The sequence below is a fragment of the Python bivittatus genome, unplaced genomic scaffold, assembly GCF_059951505.1.
Source record: "Python bivittatus isolate LINGU-HERP-01145 unplaced genomic scaffold, Pbiv_v1 ctg000190_np1212, whole genome shotgun sequence".
Lineage (NCBI taxonomy): Eukaryota > Metazoa > Chordata > Lepidosauria > Squamata > Pythonidae > Python > Python bivittatus.
In genome coordinates this window covers 5802474-5822335 of record NW_028277042.1, presented here as the reverse complement: position 1 = coordinate 5822335, position 19862 = coordinate 5802474, and the positions used below count along the sequence as shown (strand labels likewise).

General features: G+C 40.5%; 1 long non-coding RNA gene across 1 annotated transcript; it reads right to left on the bottom strand.

The window, feature by feature from the left end:
- Positions 1-3359: 3359 nt before the first annotated feature.
- Positions 3360-19855, bottom strand: LOC148216477 (uncharacterized). The gene is made up of 3 exons (XR_015795322.1): positions 19505-19855; positions 17388-17556; positions 3360-3599 (listed from the first exon to the last, which is right to left on the bottom strand). It is a non-coding gene; the product is annotated as an uncharacterized LOC148216477 (long non-coding RNA).
- Between the last annotated feature and the right edge of the window lie 7 nt (positions 19856-19862).

Below are 19862 nucleotides of genomic sequence, written 5' to 3'. Positions count from 1 at the left end.
ATGAGAAATGCAAAGAAGCCCAAACTGACAGATTTCCCTGTTCACAATTATTGTTTCCTCCAAGAACAAGGATCCTTGAAAAAGAATCCCTTAATCGATTAGAATGATTAGATTATTCTCCCCCAACCCACCTCCAGCAAAGAATAATAATTTTTAAATCTTTGAGATACAAAGACACCATTCTAATGAATACATCAGGCTTTTTTTTCAAGCGACATTAGAAGAGCTAACTCAGTCTATATTGACAGCTTTATGACAGAATGCTTCTCCCATTAAAGAAGGGCCTCTTTAATGACAGGACAAAGGAGGCAAACTCAGTTAATATGAACTATGGAAAAAAAAGAGGAATATCTTGGCCTGTAGAGCTCAAAGATGGAAGGAAAAACTGGTGTGAGAGAGGAGGCAAATGGGATGGAAGGCATGAAGGTATGTTTGATTTCTCTTAGGCCTGTGGAAAAACAAGCTATAGACATGGATGCAAATGAGTTGCTTCACAGTTGCTACTTCAAAACCAAGGGGCAATCAAGCGAGCCCCTGTGAGATCCAGGGTGTGCAAACAATCCAAATTTACATTTCAGAAAACGTGGCAAAAACATACAGCAAAGAAAGCCATATTCAGCAATAGATGCAAGTTGCATAAATCCCTCCAAGGAAAGCAAACTGACAGGCTGGACTAGTTCCTCTTCACACTCTGGCCAGCATAAATCAAAGGCAACTGGCAATGAAATTATTAGAAGCTGTAAGGCAACAAGAGGAGAGAGCTCAGGATGAAAGATGTTGAAGTGTGAAGATAGAGGTTTCCATGAAATAAATAACCTATAGGAATGGGGGATTCTTAGTGTTTTCCATTCAGCAAGCAAACTTCATCAGTGAGCAGCTGGAAGAGGGAATAGATACCTTTGATTTAGGGCAGCTATGTAGGATTATCACAAGAATCAGCTTCTTTCTTAGATGGTAGGATCATGTGCCTAAAGTCATGGATACCAACCATACATGAAGGTCTTCTCCCTCCTCAAAACTGGAAGGATGTGATTACTTCTGAAAGAGAGAAACCTTTTTTTTTTTTAAATCATGCAATGCACCCATTTTGGTATTCTCCTAATCGGTTGGCACAGCTAGATGGAAGCATCTAACCAACCTTAGCTCATCTCAAAAACCTAAACAGGATCAGACTGGTTAGTGTTTGGAGGGAATCTCAGAACCGTAGACTATACTGAGAAGTCCAAATGAAAAACTGAAAAGGCAGCAGCAAATCACTTTCATATTGTTGCAAAGAAAGGTACATTTACATGTTCATGTCAACATTTCTCAGGCACACATTGTTAGGCCATTTGAATAGATTAAAAAAAACCACAAGAAAATAGCTTCATACTGTTTCAAACAGGTATTAAACATGAAACGTTTTGAACAATTGAAGAAACCAGTGTGGTATAATAGTTAAGATGTTGTACTAAGACCGAGGAGACCCAGTTGCAGCCAAGAAAGTTCATTTGGTGACTTTAGGCCAGTCATTGTACAATTCACTGGACACTTTTGAACACTTCCCCTTAGGTTGTTTTTAAAGCCTTTTTGTATTGCTAATACAATAACCTCTCTTAAGAGTTTACAACGTCATTTTAGTTTAGAGGTGGTATACTGAAAATAGAATTATGCTTATAATCCTACAATCGACTTAATTTTTGGTGAAAACACAATGTCCAGGCATTAACATCTTCAGAAGACCTTTTGAAGCCCCTGACTCTGTTTAGCAAGCATCCAGAAGAAGGAATTTTTCCGGCATTACTCCAAGACTATGGAATGCAATCCCTTGTAAATAATGTTTGTCCCCAACTCTTTCTTCCTTGAGAGGAACATTTCAGACAAATCTCTTTAGCCAGGTTTTGAAATTTTAACAAATTCCATTTTCATGTCTATGTCTCTGTGTGTTTTTAAATCTGGTATTCCTGCATTTGCATTGTGGTTTCTAGTCACCTTCGGGGTCCAGCTGAAGAGTAATATGAGATATACTTAATAAATAGTAATAAAAGAAGGGTGCCAGTCCAAATGTTCAAAAGGGAAAGGGAAGAAATTTACCAGCAAATATTAAAAGTCCATTCTTAGATATAGTGAAGATGACATTACATTGATTGATTATATGACATCAAATCAGTCCTTAATGGCCACATAGACACTCCTTCTCCAGAATGAGCTGTTCCAAACCTGGTCCTTCAGGTCTTTCAACAGTACACCCATTGCCTCTGTAATAGAATCCACCCACCTTGCTGGCCATCCTCCTCTTCTTCTCTTTCCTTTCATCTTTCCCAGCATTATGGACCTCTCAAGGGAGATGGGCCTATGCATATTTTCTCCAAAAGATTATAATTTGAACCTGGTCATCTGGGCCTCAAGTGAGAACTCTGGATTGATTTGTTCTATGATTCATTTGTTTGTCTTCATGGCAATCCTTTGTAGTCTCAGGAGTCTTCTCCAACAGCAAAGTTCAACAGCGTTAATATTCTTTCCATCCCATTTCTTCAGAGTCCAATCACATTACATACCAGAGTCCATTTTAAGCACACATCTGGTGATTTCTTTCTAGGTCTGTGTTTTATTCAAAGGAAAAAGGGTGCTAAGGAGAGCACATGGACATAGTACCTATTGTCAACTCCTTTGACCAAATGTGTTGCAGCTGTGGAGGGCAATGTGCCATCATGTAAAAATATATGGCTTCTTTAAGGAGTTGTCAACAGGCACTACATGTATACTCCTACATGCTCTGAAACACTTTTATCCCTTTCAGTCGGATGCAGTGTCTTCTTCTTCTTCTTCTTCTTCTTCTTCTTCTTCTTCTTCTTCTTCTTCTTCTTCTTCTTCTTCTTCATCATCATCATCATCATCATCATCATCACCACAGCCATAGCAAGGGTGAGCACACACAAAGAAAAATTCTACTGCTTTGAATATAAAATGAATTAATAAGAGCTCCCTCCTTGCTTCTTTTCTAATTATCCAGTCCCAGTTTAAGTAACCAAAAATTCAAAGATATACAGAATTAAGAGAAGGAATAAATACACCGCTGAAGTTAACAGCCTTCTGTAATCAGAACTGTTTAGAGCAGCTTTGTTTAGTACTAAATAAATTCATTAAAGTGCAGTTACTACTATAATAAATGTAGAACTCACTAATTACAACACTCCATTTTAAATGCAACTCTAGGGTCTCAAGCGGCCTTTAAAATGGTATAAAACCCCAGCCAATTCAAATTTAATTAAAACTATCCATGTAATTTAGTTTAAGTTTACCACCAAAGCAGGGGGACAAAAACACAGTAACACTCCGCTAACTCTGGTTCAAATCGTTTATTATGATGACAGCGTTAAAACATTTTGTTCTTGGCAAATGGATTGTGTTACATGTCACCCTAAAGAGATGCCTGCTGGAGCAGAAGAAAACTCCTCTTAAAGCTGTATCCTTTTTCCCACAGGACCAACTAGATGCAAAGCTTTCAAGGAGAATTTTGAGACATTGGCTGTCTTCTGCTCTCGCTCTGTAGTAGAACAAAGATGCAACTTCTGAGGTCCCAGAGCTTCTCCAAAAATGACCACTAATTGTAATGTTGACTGCAACAGAAAGGAAAATGACAGATGGGGAGCCATCATACTAACTCTACTAAATTAATTTATATAAAATAAAATAATATTGTTTGCATCAGGGCTTGCAAATCTTTTGGAGTGTAGCCACTAGGATCCAAGCCCTTGAACGGAGGAAAAGAAAATGGAAGAACATCTGCTTTGCATGCAAAAGACCTCAAGTTCCATCTCCAACATTTCCAGGCAGATCTTGGAACACTTTTACCAGACATATCAGCAAAATGGATTTATATTCCTAAATCAACAGCTCAGATCCAAAGCACTAACAAGGAGCTTAATTGGATTAACCAAAGAGTTCATCACTTCAACATCTTTTTTCCCCCCAGTGAGGCCAACCAGACACCTCTAGGAAGCCATCAGCACTTAAAGGCAATTTCCCCCTTTTTTCTTAACTAGGCACTCCATGCTTGCTAGACACTTAACTATGAAGTTAATCTTCACTAATATGTAATTTCTTGCTGATGCCTAAACTAAGCAACTCTGGGGGTGAGGGTGGGGAGATAGAGAGGGTTGAAAGGCTATAAAACATGCCCAACAAAAGCAACCCCTTTGTGAGCTGATTCCATGGAATTCCTTCCTCACTGCTACCTGGGCTCACCGTGGCCAATTGGGGTACAATCCAACACTGAAAGTATTGGGACTTTATTAATAAACTTTTAGCAATTGTAACCATCCTGGCATCTTCCCAGGTGTACATCCTTTTCAGTATCCAGCCCCAAAATGGTAAAGCCAGCAACAACAGCTAAGCTACCTCTGATCTTAAAAGCGAGATATAACCATAAAAGCTAGCTAAAACAGCTATAACTATAATGATCAATACCTTTTGATGCCCTTTAATTAACCACAATGATATGGCCACATTAAGTAGCAGCTCTGATAATGTTATGTTCTATGAATGTCTTTTGTAAGTCTCTGTATCTTATGACAGCATACTTGATAGTTAAACTCTGGGAAGAATTACTATCAAGTGTGCTGACAGTCCTGGAAACAGCAGCCCAAATCCCCAGATAGGGCTAGGATTGTGGAGTTTCAGGTTCTGTTCTCCATGAAAAGAGTTCTTTGAACCATTAAACTCACTGAGTGTTTGAGGTGGCCCCTCTCTCTTTCATTCTCAGCCTAAAATGTCTCCCAGAGTTGTTGTAAGAATTTTTAAAAAGCGGGAAGGGGAGAAATCCCATTCATCATTTTGAGCTCCTAGAAGTCAAGGCAGCTGCCAAACACAACACAGAGTAACAGCTTCAGGAAATCAGTTTGGGCTAGGAATACAATAATCAGATGTAATTTTTTCAGAAAGAACTGCTACTACTGGGGCCAGAATTCCCATCTAAGAAGCAAGGACAAGTCAGGGCAAAGCCCATTTCCAGAATCCCAGAGATTATCTAGGACTCAGGACACTAAGAAGGGAACCAAATAAACCTTGAAGAATATCAGTCCAAGACGTCCTCTAAGAAGCAGCTGTCAGCATTTGGATACTGGCATCACAGCTGATGTGAAAGTCTCGGTCCTATTGGGGACTAGAACCAGAGACGTTGGAAGATCAATAGGAAGACTAATTTAGCTTCATCTGGCAGGCCCAGGACTGGAGTGGGCCAAAAGGAGCTGTATCAGTTCAACAAGTGAGCAGTAAGGCATGTGAGTGGACAAGCGCAATCAGCAGCTGAGCAGCCTAGAAAGTGAAATAGGCAGAGAAGGAAAAAGAAGTCCAGGAAGACTGACAAACCAAACCAAAATAGCATCTAGAACCAAATCAAGAGAGTCACAAAAGGAACACAAATGTTCTCTCTTACATTAGAGAGAAGAACAGAGTCCAACTCATAATCAAAACTGGCCTGTCATTAAACTTCTTGAGGCAACTGTCTCTTAGAGAAAACAAATTGTCTGCATCACATGGATTGTCCTGATCCTTGAAACTGGCCTGCTGCCCTGAGATGTGATGAAAGATGGTATTTCATCACCAATACTAGAATGCAACTCAATTATCCTTCTAGACAGCTTCTGTATATAAAGTGGAGAAGGGGGCACCCTACAGTGGCATAAAGAGACCTCTGCAGACCTTAAGGCAAACCTCTCAGACTGGGTTGCCAATGGTGAAAGAGCTCAGGCACTGTAATGGTCAGTTCACAGACTGAGAAAGATTCAGGAGACATTTTCATAAACAGCCGCTAGCAAGCACCTTTGTCGTTAATGAAGAGAGATATCTCTTTGCCAATTTACAAGAAAATGGTTAGAAAGGGACTAAAAAAGTCCTCTGTCCTACCATAAATTGGTTCTAAACCAGAAATCATTCAGTTGCTGAAATTCTTGTAACTCTGTTCCTTTCATCTCAATAAATCCTGTTAAAGATGACTCTGCAGGAAACCTGGTTGGAAGGGATACTTTGGGTGAGTCAGCTGGCAATTCTATAACATTCTATAACAGATAAAGGCAGGCAGGAGAAAAAGGGACCCACAACTACATCTTTCTCATCACTGCTGCAGCAGCAGGCCTAACCCCACAAAGATCTCCCTCTCTTCCTCTGTCACAGCAAAGTAACTGAGGTGATGGCTGACTCAGGAGCAGCAGCAGAGGGAGGAGTTGTCTCTTCCCTCTTTGCCCCTTCTTTCCCTCTCTGCTGCAACTCCACTCTGGCTCCTATCGGGCTCTTTTTTTTTTTTCCAAAAGAAAATCGTGAAGATGTAGGGGAAGATGTGGGGCAACTGGGCCTGTTGGGCCCCAGCCAACTCTCTCTCCTGCCTTCATTATTTGTACTCCAAGTCATCAGTCATCATGTTATTCTTTGCTTCCAACAATAAAACACCTTGAACAAGCCCTGCTCCAAGAATCCAGAGGAAGAACCAATGGACTGCCTATAATGGAAACTGGTTGTTTATTAAATATAATTATGGTCAATGACCAGCAATATAAAACACAACAACAACAACAACAACATAAAAGCAAACCATTAAACAGTCATATAAAATAGAAGAGAATATCTGTAGCTCAGGGTTGAACTGTGGAATCCTTGGTGCTGTTTGCTTGAAGACGTTTCGGTACCCGACTAGGTCACATCATCTGTGCATCATCAGGCATGCTCATGATCAATACATTATCAGGCCCTGGTGACGTGACTTAGTCAGGTAATGCAACATCTGCAAGCAAACAACGAAGCTCAGAGAGCACCAAGGACTCCACAGTCATTTAAAACCCAAGAAATGGTGACTTCGGCAAGAAAAAAAGTCTCCCCTTCAAGATTAGGACAGCTTATGCCGCATGTCTTCTTACGGAAATCTCTGCAGATAAAAATTTAGCAACTCTATTAGTGATGGCGGGTGTTTGGCCTAGGACCGTCAATACATTTTGATTCACTGATTGATCGTGATGGTAGGACTCCAATCTGACAGTAGGAAACAAATCGCTTCCCCTTCATAACAGATTTAGCTTTTGTCAGAAGGTAAAAGCATACCTTCATGTATATTATCTTAGAAAAGGTAACAAAAAAAAGGGCATGGGTCAGGTTCATTCTGACCACAAGGGCATTGTACTTCTAATTCTGTTTATGCTGTTCTATGACCATAATAAATTGCATTGTATTGTGTTCTGTTCTGTTCTATTGTGTTCTGTTCTGTTCTGTTCTGTTCTGTTCTGTTCTACCTCTCATCTAATACTGCAGAAGTGAGCCACAGAAAAGGCTCCCTAGGGTGCTGGGCAGACAAGCCTGAATAAATAGATATAAGAGGGTTTCCAAGTTGGCTAGGATGGTTCACATGGCACTGACAGTCCAAAGCTCGTATCTTAGCTTCTTCGCTTGATCCATTTGCTGCTTGCACCAGAAAGAACAGAATATTGCCAAGTAAAACTTGTAGCAAAGCTATTTTTGCACGTGCGCATGGATATATACACATACAAAACGATAGTCACAAATAGAAGCACTCTCTGTTGTTAGTTAACCAAATGGGATAACAGTTTTAATGTCAACTTGTCTTCAATTTTTATGTTGCTATTTTTCCTCTCACAACAGCTGCTGGTAGGAAGATGACTGTAAAAAGAAAAAGAAAGAAGTGTTTTGCTTTTGCGTTCATGTAGATGAGGTGAGAGAACAGATGATTCCTAAATGAAGGGCTTAAAATTATAAGAAGAGAGCCTGTTGGCAATAATCAAAATAATTCATCTTGGCATAATAAAGATAACAGTGCAGCTGGCTGGAAACAGATAATAAAACAAAGATGAACAGAATCAAAAGCATTTGGAACAAAATAAAAATAAAGCTAGCACTTTCCTGTTACCTTGGGGAAAAAAACAAGGAAGAATGTGCTTTACTTCAATCACCATGTTTTATACAAGATCAGGTTTTATGGACTACCTCAGTTAAGGACTTCTAAAGGATACGAGAACTTGGAGAAGGTTGCTGGATTTGAAACTTCGTTATACTGTGCCTGTTAGGAGTCGCAAACATAGCTTGCAGTATGACCATGACAATTCTAGGTTTTAGAAGGCTCCTGGACAAGATACTAAAACTGTACTAAAATATGTCCTCCAATTTTCGGTGGAGAGTGGTGCCTGTTCAGAGACTGGAATGGCGTGGTTTGTCCACAAAAAGATAAAACCTTTTTTAATTAAAACAATATAAGGCAAATTACCAAAAATAGTTTTGAATTGATGGACAACTTTGAGCTTATAGATATATGGTGACATAAAAATAGTGACTCTAAAAATATATATATATTTCTCTGAAAGACAGGGGACTTTCTCAGGAATAGATATGTTTAGCAAGACTACTATATGCACACAGATGGAAAAACACTGAAATACCCACAATGGAGGAGTGGATTGTGAAGATGGCATAATTCACAGAAATGGCACAATTGACCTTTTTGGTCAGGAATAAAATAATAAATACTTTCATAAAAGATTGGAAATCTCTTACGGACTTTTTGCTGAAAAGGGGAAAAAAGGAATCGGTGATTTATGGATTTTGATCCTTTGATTAAAAGGGATTGAATATGGAAGAAGGGAACCATGTAATGTAATCTTAAAGAGGGAAGAGGGATAGATAACATATGGTAGTCCTTCAGGTTTGAAGAAGACATGCTGTTGTGCAGTTCATCTGTGGACACAGAGGTGGCTCTGCAGTCCCAGTCTGGAAGCATAGGGTCTAGCACAATGAAGGCACTGGAAGTCCATTGCTGTAGTAACTGTGGGTGTTATTCTGTGACACTGTTCGCGGTTTTCTATCAGTTTTTGGTGGTGTCTGCCTTCAAAGCCTGTGGAAGCTTCATAGCCCAGGGCTTGCCAGCGGTTCTGTCAGCAGCTGCAGCTTCTAGTTCCCCTGGCTGGATGTCACACTGGTGTAGAGTTTCTTTCACAGTGTCTTTGTAGCACTCGCATGGTCAACCTTGAGGCCTCCTCCCAGACTCCAGTACACTATAGAGCAACTGGAGAGCATATGATTGTCATCTATTCTGATGACGTCCCACCCACCACATCTGGGTTCTGATAATCAGAGACTCAATGCTTGGGGACTCCGCACGATCCAAGACCTCCAGGTTGAAGACACAGTCTTGTCAATGAACGATGAGGATGGAGCGGAGAGTGCACAAGTGAAATATCTCCAGTTGTTTGACGTGCCTTCAGTACGGAGTCCAGGACTCACATCCATATAGGAGGGAAGGGATAACCATAGCTCCACAGGTTCAGCTTTGTGGAGATACAGATGTTGCATTAATTGAGCACTGTAGTACACAGCCACCCCAGTTCCTGGCTGGTCTTGCTGATCCTGGAGTGAACTGTTTTTGTCCGAAGACCCATCGCTTGAGATATACTTCCCAAGTATTTGAAGCTGTTTACATTTGTCAGCTGGGTGTTGTCAACTGAGTCACTTCTTTATATATCTTTTTCTATCTGTACTGTTTCCTGCACTTTTTCTTTTATCTTTTTTCTATTTCTTAATTTTTCTTTATATATTTTCATGTTTATTTTTTACCTACGTTAAAGTCTCTTTAATATATCTCTGTGTGTGTGTGTGTGTGTGTGTAATGTCCTCCAATTTCCAAATAGGTTTCCTCCTCCTCTGCAGATGAGAACCTTATTTTTCATCTTATTCTTCTAAGAATGCTTTACAATGACTTTCTGTGATGGTATGTGGGGATGATCTTGCCAGACAGGGAAAAGAGCTACAACCAGGGGACAGTTAGATAAGAGACAACTGAGCCCACAGAAGGAATGGGGGGGGTGGCAAATATCTCAGAAAGGACCCTCCCTAGTTTCTTGGGCTGTAAAGGTGATGGCGGAGAAATGAACTTTCAGATTTGCAAGATTCTGTTAATGTATCCTTGCAATAAAGTAGAATTAGTTCATCTGGGCATGCTTCCTACCCTGGGGAACCTTGCAAGGCTGACACTTTCATCATAAAACTTATAAAGCCCTATAAAGCTCGTTATGAGCTTTCTTTATTATTGTGCTCTGGCAACGGAGCTGGTGCTAATCTCCCCCCCCCCCATACATCTTTTACACATCTTTCTGTAGCCTCAACTTTCTGACCTAAAAAAAGCACCTGAGAAATGTTCCCTCATGAGATTTTTCCCATGGAATATAAATGAAATGGAGAGACTTGGTGAGACTGTAGTCTGCTGGAGAGGTGGTTGTGTAGTGAAGGACAGTACATATGAATACACCATACACAATCCTCAGCCACCTCATAACACACTCTACAGGGGGCTGCGCTTGAAGAACATTTGGAAGCTACAGCTGGTCCAGAAGACACCAGACTAAGTAGTTAGGAGTGCATTGAGATACCAATGTAACACCTCAATTTCAAAATCTGCCCTGGCTTCCAGGTATAATTCAAAGTACTGGGTGTTACTTTTAAAGGCATTCACAATTCAGGACCTGGATATTTGCAGAACTACTGACTTTCAACAACATGTACCCAATAAGAACTAGCAGGTTGGGGTCTCTATGTGTCCCCTTGAGTAGAGATCACCATTTTCAGAACTATGGAAATATGCCGTCTGACATCACCTCCCTCCTCTGGAATAGTATCATGGACTACAAAAATTTGTTTGACTGAGCTGACCATGTCAAGTTGAGGAATCTTCTTAAGAAAATGGGGATCCCAGAAAATCTCATTGTCCTTGTGTGAAACCTACAACGTAGACCAGGAAGCCACACTCTGGACAAAATGTGACAAAACAGATTGGCTCTAGATCAGTCAAGAAATTAAATAAGACTGTATACTCTCTTATTTCCTCCACCTATATGCTGAACATATACTGAGGGATGCTGGATTGGAAGAATATGAGTGTGATTTTATAAATGGAGGAAGAACCGTCAACTACATTAGAAAAGAAAATAGTGGAGCCACTAGGGGCAGCATCTTAGATTGAATATTACCAAGTGTTTTGAACTGTTTGACAATTAGGCAGCCTTAGAAATCCAGTAAATAAATACTTACATAAATAAAAGTCCAACATTAGAGCAGAAGCAACCTAATTGGGATGGGAAAAGATGGGTACAAACCTCTGCTCATCTATGGAACTTCCTGCAAAAAGCAGGATCAGTCATGGATTGGGTTCATACACCATTGTGAGCTATTATTCAATATTAAAACCATCTCTTGCTACCTACGCCATTAGCTGACCCTTTAGTGGACACACAAGTTCACCCTCAAACTTTCCTGGGTCACCTTCTCTCAGGATCATACACACCAAATAATTACCTTTTAATTATGCCAAGGATATCTTTCACTCTTTTTACACCGACATATCATAGCATGTCAGACTCAGATATCACAATGGTATCATATCAGTATATGATTTCATAGATCACACCACTGTACATCATGCAGTATGTATCAAAAATTGCAAAGATTAGATCCATAGTTCAATATATCATAGCAGTCATATAAGTATAGTAGTAACACATGTCTACATCAACATACTTTTAAAGCAATGGCTACTATCCGAGAGGAATGAACTGCTTGGTTGGGAGATAAAATGCTTCTTTCAATTCTGTGTACTTACTGTGTCATTTTCCTACCTATTCACTTAATGAGAGGCAGATAACAATGAGTTATCATCTTTTCCAAAACTGTAAAAGAGATTTTGTCAATAATAATGATTAGTATAAGAAAAATTATGGTCCTTCATTCCCAAAATTTGTTTCCATCCCTGAACCTAAACTTTCTATAAAACTATCACTTTTCAGACACATGCTATTTAAGTTCTTAATTTAAGGTTCTTTAAACATTCCAGATTTCTCTAGTTTTTCATCCTCTGAATCTCCCCAGTTTCCCAAGGTTCTTTATAACATTACGTGCATCTCCTGGGCAAAGTTCAGACAACAACACTTAACTTGGTGACTGAATAAACCCATTTTCCAAGTCTGTACAACCAAACAGGCTGGATTTGCAGAGTTTATCAAGTGAGAAAAAATCAACCATGGTTAAAACTAAGATTTATATGTTGCACAAATGCAGCCACTGGGAGTTTAACTGAGATGATCAAGCACTTTATGCAGATCCAGGCTTTGAGTCTTTCCACCACCACAACAATCCTTTTCACAATCCAAATACAAGTAGTCCTTGCTTAACTTCCACAATTGGGACCAGCAACTTCATTGCTAAGTGATGTGGTCATTAAGTGAGACAGCACATGACCACAACAGATTTACAACCTCCCTTCTGCCGCAGTTCTTAAACAAATCACCCATGGTCGTTAAGTGCAACATCACCTGAGTGCAACTTGCAACTTCCTGCCAGCTACCCCATTGACTTTGCTTGTTGGAAGCCAGCTGTGAAGGGTGAAAATGGTGATCACATGACTGCAGGATGCTGCAATGGTCATAAACGCCTGCCAGTTGCGAAGCACCTGAATCTTGATCACATGACCTAGGGATGCTGCGATGGTCATAAGTGTGAGGATGGGTCGTAAAGTTACTTTTTCAGGCCCACTGTAACTTCAAACAGTCACTAAACAGAGCAGTTGCTAAGCAAGGACTACCTGTAATTGACTAGTTCACAACAAACCATCTTGTTAGCTGCTTTGCCACAGCAATTCCAGCCCTTCCTTTGCAGTAGGACCACAGTATACATCAGAGCACACTAAGCTGAACTATGCTTTATTATCAAAATGATGGCCTCTTCAATTAATCTAATTTTCTCTCTCCGAACAAGACATTAAACCATAAACTAGCTATACAGGGTCAGATTCCAACAACATGCTATACTAAAACATGAGTGGCTAGTTTGTGGCTCAGTGTGATATGCAAACACAGTTGATGTGGTTTTCTGGTTTGCAGTTTAGTGCATGCTTTGAACCCAGCCACAGTGGTTCGTTCATCATGATTTATGATTTAGCACATGGCATGACCCAATCAACTGTGATTTGTTCAACAGACTACAGATAAGAAAACTGGGTTTACACTTTTCTCTTCCTAACTTACCCCACAAGATGGTTGAAAGGATGAAAGCTGGACAACCTACACACACAGGATGAGTTCTTTTCCCAACTTGGTGATTCCCTGATATTTTGGGAGTAAGACTCCCAGAAATTCCCTTGTGCTTTCTAGTCCAAGACTTCTGAAAGGTACCAGATCGAGGAAAATGTGAGAAGTAGAAAGATTGGCAGGAACTTATGGGGCAGGCTCCTCACAGAGTTACGTCAAAGTGATGTCCACACATGTAAAAGGAAAGAAGCAAGTGTCCATCTATAATTCTGGTTAGAGTTAAATTGGGTGATGTAAGCAAAGAAGTATGAAAAGCTGTTGCTGGGTGATACCTACACGAAATCTTCTAGGAGTTCCATCACCTTTAACTTTCAGGGCTCAGAGAGGGCAACTGCTGTCTGTGCATTATGGATCATCAAGCTATTGACAATTTCACCTGGGAATCCATTTGAAATTCCACAAGAAAACTCATGAATCATGCTCAGAAGAGTGTTTGGAAAGACAGACACCCTTATTTACATTTCCGTTACTTAGGCTCCTCACAGCCAATGACCATTTTGTTGACTTTTATTTATACCCAAACCTAATGAAAGCATTTCACCAGCTCTGGAACTAGCAGGGACATTTTCTTCCCTCCCCTGTTCCTCCCACCAAAAGGCAGCAGAGCAGTAGGGCTCCCAGTTCCCAGATGTCAAAACTAGTAAGTTATTTATTAACTTGCTTTTCCTGCACAGCACTCTTGGAGTGGCAGATCCATCAAAGGAATGTTATTCTGACATTGTGTCCAGAGATTTCTGTGTAGATTTAGCACCGTCTGTCCTTTGCAGCCTCTGGGCTGCTGAGAGATTGAACTGAATAATGCATTTGGTTAGCAAGCTGTCAGAGAGGCAGAGAAGGTAACCAAAGCATTTAGAGGTTCACTAAGTTACAATGCCACATGAAGGAGAAATTCAACTGGTGAGGCTGTGCTGGGTTGTTAAAGCACAGCTCCAGTCAGTGCAATCTTTTTTTCTTTTTTTTTTGCAGAGGAACAAAACCTGAGAACCTGCAAGATAGATTTCAACACAGAACTATTTTACAGTGACAAGTGGCTTTATGAAATGAAGACCCCAGTTCAATGGGTTTCAACTGCAATTGTATGGCTCAGTTTTTGGCAATAAACTCCACTTAACTCAATGGGACTTATTTTTGACTAGATATGGATCACATTGCTCAATTAGTAATGACATCTGTTATCTTTATGCCTATTTTAGAGTAGGGAACTTCAAAACTACTAGATCTGTCAAGGTAGGAAGCAAACAGCCTGAGACCAGACTAATCTGTCACAACAAGAAGGCAAACACTCAACCAACAAAATGTGAGGCCTTCCAGCTGTTGAACTGAATGTTGCTTCTATTCTAAATTGAACGTTGAATTGAACCTTGCTGCTATTCTAAACAGGACTTGCATTTTACACTTAACAGTTGCTGGACTTCTGCGCAGTTCCTATTTCTTGCAATAGCCACACTTAGCAGAAGATCAAGTCCTTGAATCACTGTCTGAGGGGCTTCTAATTCCAGTCTCCGTTGAAAAGGGGCTGACAATAGTCATTATTACAGTACCATGAGGAGGGAGGAATGGGGTGAAGGGTGGAGGGAGGGAGGGAGGGAGGAGGAGAAAAAATCCAACTTGTGAGTCCAGTGCAATCCAGACCAGCTTTATTATGGTTGCAGACTTTTGAAGAAGTAATAAAACCTCACCTGCAATCTGAAATAAGTCAACCTATTTCCTCAACATTCTTCTACCTCATTGTCCTTCCTATGCAGACTACCTGGACTCCTGTTCCAAAGAAGCCTAGGGTTTATCTGAATTACATGAAGACGCAATGTCCCTTTTGCAACCAGACCATCAGAGTCCAGAATTAGACAATTACTTCATTTGACTCAGTAATGTTTATTTTGCCCACTTTAATAAACCATAATATGGGGGGCTCAGTTTGAGCTTAGGCTGATGAGCAAACCACAGATTACGGATGAATGTGATTTATTCAATAAACCACGGCTTAAGCAGAAAATCTTTGTCATAAACTTTGGTTCTAGCATGCATAACGTACTTAAAATCTTCGCTGAAAGCTGAACTGTTCTCTATATCTCTGCAGCCTCTCTTGGCAAAACTCTCACCTATATCAAGAAGTGCCAAGAAAACGTGCCCTGCTAATTATCCTATCGCCTCTTAGTCAAAAAACAAAACAAAACCAGAAAAAATGCCTAATGTCTCCACTTGAACAGCACAAATGCTCTTTGATTTTGTTCCTGGTCCCTCCTTCTATTCCTAAAGTTTCTGGCCTATCCTAGCTGTACATCAGATGCCACTGAATCAGGAGCCCTGAAGAAGCCAACTGGATTAGACCAGCTTAACCAACTTTCTGATTCAGGAATTTTATTTTAAAATTATTTTAAAATTTAAAAGTAAATTTTATTTACTTTTATCAGAGTGCACCCAGTACCCGTCTTCTTTTTTATCTTCCCTTCAATCAATCCTTGCTTATTGAACAATGGATGTGGATTTCTTTGCATTTTTAAGAGATCGTGTCCTTCTACATCTCTTTGGCCATTTCCCCTCTAGTTATAGCATCTTCAGAGCACTAAGAGGCTACTGACAAAACTACCTAGATAGCACAGAAATATTTATAAAGTTATGCCCAAGGGGAGGTGACTGAAGGCAGCTTGGTATCTTATTTTCAGGCAACTTAGTATCCCCAAACATGGAGGCTTGTCTGCTGCAGGAAAGGTGTGGAGAAGCTTCCTAGCTCAGTTTTTAAGGCATGCTTAGTGGCCAATCTCTAGAGCAGTGTTGTCCAAACTTGGCCACTTTAAGATGAGTGACTTCAACTCCCAGAATTCCCCAGCCAGCCATGCTGGCTGGGGAATTCTGGGAGTTGAAGTCCACTCATCTTAAAGTGGCCAAGTTTGGACAACACCTCTCTAGACAAATGAAAGTCATATCCTACTTTTTCCATTATATGGACCCATTTGGGGGAGATGCCAGGGGACAAACCCAGGATCTTCTGCCTTTAAAATGTGTATTCTTCTACTAAGCTACAAGTCCCCACGTATAATTGAGGCAAATAGTTTTCCTCTAAAACCAAAGCCATCGTAATTTTTTTTGGGGGGGGGGATTCCTAGATGAGAAACTGTCTCGTTCAAAGTTTCCTTAACTGGGACTGAAAAGTTAGCAGAATATGAAATATTTATTTCCTTCAAACTGCTCCGTAAGCTTATTGCTGTGATGGAATAAAAGGAAGGCTGTGCCATTTCCAAGCAAGCTGAAGTTATTATCAATTTGCTCTTGATATAAAGGAGTGATTTCTAGAGACTTACATCTGCTCTCTGTAGAAGAAGAAAATGATAAAATTCCATTAGCATTCAAAAGCAGAAGCAATTGCTGGCACTCTGGAGGTACTCGCTGCCTGTATTTAATCAAAAACACCAGCTACGGCTTGAATCGTCTTAGCTGGACTGCATGACCTGCAGAACTGTGCTTGAGGAAGACATCCAGGAACACGCAAAGAATTGGACCGATCAAACACTTATTTTCAAAGTGGATCCATTCTCGTGCGAGTGAAATTATTCTTTAAAAGGTTTATTACTAATGAACTCTAGAAGCACGATTCATACTGGTCAACTGCCATCCTGACTGAAAGGTACATTTGGAGGCATGTGGGTTTTCTTCCACCAAGTGAAGCATGGAATCAAGTCACTCTTTCGAGCAGGAATATGCTTCTCTCCTTATAACATAATGGTAGCACCATCTAGAGGATGAGTGTAATTCAGCAATTCAGAGTCATCTCTTTCGCTGGGCTTAATAAGTCGGGGAGGAAAGAAAACAAAATCACACCGTGGTGTGAGCAACTGCTTCAGATAAGGAATTATGGCAGGGCAGAAAACATTGCATCTGAATGTTGACCTTTATACCGGCCACGTAATAGGTAGAATGAGCACAACTGCCAGAAGCAATTGTTTTTCCATATCAGAAAGAGGGAGCAGATTGGAAGTTCTTAAGTATATTTTTATATATTTACCATCAAGAATCAGGAAAGGTCCTGCTGAATTTTCTGCTTCTTGTTCTAAGATAATGTGGTCATTACTCCCATACAGATAGATGTTTTAATCAATTCAATATCTTCATTAAATACAATGAAGGTTTTTAAATGTAAGTTATTTTCCAGTCATTTATTTCATACAATCGAGAACTGGAAATGACCTCAGAGAGGTCATTGAGCTCAAACTCCTACCCTGTACAAGATCTGCACATTAAAAATTACAATTACATACACATTGGAAAGCTTGGAGATTTTACCCCTCGATTCTGGGATTACATGCAGCTCCAGGGCCTCAGATTTCCATCTGTGGCGTAGGTTAAAATGACAAAGTGTCCCAAACAGATGCAGCTCTCGTCCAGGATATTACAGGCACCCTTTCTGAGTTTTCGAGTTCTGACTTCTTTTCAAAGTTCTCCAGCTCTTTTACTGGAAGAAAAGCATAGGAAAAATGGGTGCAACATCCAGTTACACATTGGGCATATTGCACAGGGTAGATTTAAAAAAAACAAACACACACCACCTTGAATCAGTTGCAGTGGTCTGATTCACACATAATACTGAGCCCTGATAGTCCAGTTCATGCATCATTTAGGTCTATAGTTTGTCTTAAACACAGTGGATGGCCCATCAACCAACATTGTACAGATAGCAGCTGAATTCACACTATACATTAGGCCAAAATGACCCAAATCACATTTTGTCAGAATTCAGACCTGGCATGAACACACATCTCTAGTAAGGAAGGTGCTGAACTAGGATGGGAAGATTTAAGTTCCACCCACTTTCAATCATAGGAGCTAACTGGGTGCCTTTTGGCCACTCAGACTAACCTACCTCTTACAGTTGCTGTTGTAGGATAAAATGAGAGAAGACCCTCCCTCCCACACAAAATGTTTGAAGCTGGGGATAAAAGTCAGAATAACCCAATCTGTAGGGTTTGGTGGGGGGTTTTTTTAGATTTCTTTTATCCCACCTTTCTTATTTTTCGAAATAACTCAAGGCAGTGAATTAATACTCCTAATACGCCTTCCTTCTCCTATTTTCCCAACAACAACCCTGTGAGGTAGGCTGGGCTGAGTGCGACTGGCCCAAAGTCACCCATCTGGCTTTCATGCCTAAGGCGGGGCTAGAAGTCACAGTCTCCTGGTTTCTAGCCTGGGGCCTTCACCGCTAGACCAAACTGGTTTCAAATAAAAAGCAAATGAGGAATGCAGTCAGTCAATGAAGCATCCTGTAGTGTGAGATTCTCATATAAAATTCCTTCAGGCGCAGGAAGACAGGCAAGTTATAACAGTTTGCCCCGATATCCAGACCACCCCTTCTTGGTTGGGCTTCTGAAGTACCTTGAAGACATTGTCTCAGCATTTAGAGACAATGAAGATTGGATGGCACCTTCAGGAGACGTTCTTATTTTGAGAATTACAATTTTGTTTCAATGTTTTTGTTGTTTGATGTTACATTCTTGGGCCATTTGGAATTGAGCAACATACATGACATAGCAAGTAAATAAATATTATTGCTATTATTATTACTAACAAGATAGTATTCTCGCAAAAGAAGCTAGAAGCTCAGAGAAATCTTGCCATTTGGGGGGGGGGGGACCTCAATTTGGACCTGACCACCTTTGATATAGATTCCTGTCCCGTTTGTTTGATCTGATTGTTCACCAAGAGGGAAATCTGCTCCTGCCTTCTAATGTAAATAGCCTAAGCCCAGGTTCATCTTTGTAAATTTAGAAAATACAGCCCAAAGAAAATTTAGTAACATTCCATAAGAAAATGTAGGCATTTGGCTTTCCTTTCAAAGCTTAGGTCTCCTCGTCTTGATGTTTCCAGCAGTGGGATCTGGAAGAGTTTGGGTGTAGAAGGACAAGATTAAGCTGAGGACATCTAAAGGAATGAGACATTGACCGGAGATGTCAACGTCCGCAATGTCCTAGAAACTGACAGATATAGATCCAGCAACTGACCGCTTGGGACACCTGCCAATAGCTGAGCGGAAAAGTCAAAATACAGAATTCTCTCACCGTGTAGGTAGGGAAAGCCGAGATGGCTAATGCCAGAGCTGACCCAAGGCAATTTTGGTACTAAAGCCATGGACAAACTCACATGCAGCAACAGTGAAACAAACAGCATATATACATATTAGAAGTTTAACTAAATTTAAGCAAGAATGGCTTCCAATACATGCTATATTTTGCACTGCAAGGTAAATGCCAACACTTAGAATATGGTTATCTTATTTTTAGGGGTGCTAAAGATTTCCCTTTCTTTTTCTTTTCTTTTTTGAAGCATTACAAATAGCAACATAGTGGAGATGTTGGCCTTAAGCTCAGAAATGTACACTTCTTTTCGATATCATGAAGACAACTCACCATGCTCTGCTTGGTATCTCTTACCAATGTTATACTGAGCATCAGTTATACAACTTGAGCATTATCTGACCATTTATAGATACCATCTCTTCCAAAAATAAGCCCACCCATCTTAAAGTGGCCAAGTTTGAAAAACGCTGCTCTAATTTGATCACAGGGGGGGTATCCTCTCATTTTAGTCCCCAAATAACCACCCTGAGGGAGCAGGGGCTACAGGTGGGGACTCCCCAGCCCTCATTCAGCATTTAAACCAACTGCCTACCCTGGCTCGGGATAAAAATCTCTCCCACCTGCTCTTCTCTCCCTTTCCCCACCAGACCCCAAAGACTGACTGACTGCCTGTCAGCCCGCCTGCCAG